Below are 345 nucleotides of genomic sequence, written 5' to 3' on the forward strand. Positions count from 1 at the left end.
GCAGTTCCCGGGGATGCCCCGTCCCTCAGCCCAGACCTTCCCCCTGGGTGGCGCTCGCCCCCCCAACGGGAAAGTGGCTCCCACGCGGCCTCCCCGAGGAGAAGGAGTCCGGGGTCAGAGGCCGGGGATTTCCTGGCCGCCCCTCCATCCAAGGCTGGGACGCGCGCGCCGTCCGCGCCCTCCCCCAACGCCCTGCGGGGACTTTGGCTTTTTCCAGGAAATGCCGTAAGAGATGGGGGGGGGCGGCCAAAATCAAGGGTCAAGCTCAGGCCGGGAGGACGATGCCCGGAGCGGGGGAGGGACAGTGGCGCCTCTCCCTCCCCCACCGGCGCCCCCCGTCCCTCT

This window comes from Carlito syrichta, unplaced genomic scaffold (assembly GCF_000164805.1).
Source record: "Carlito syrichta isolate Samal-C Ts95f unplaced genomic scaffold, Tarsius_syrichta-2.0.1 Scaffold303236, whole genome shotgun sequence".
NCBI classification, from domain to species: Eukaryota; Metazoa; Chordata; class Mammalia; order Primates; family Tarsiidae; genus Carlito; species Carlito syrichta.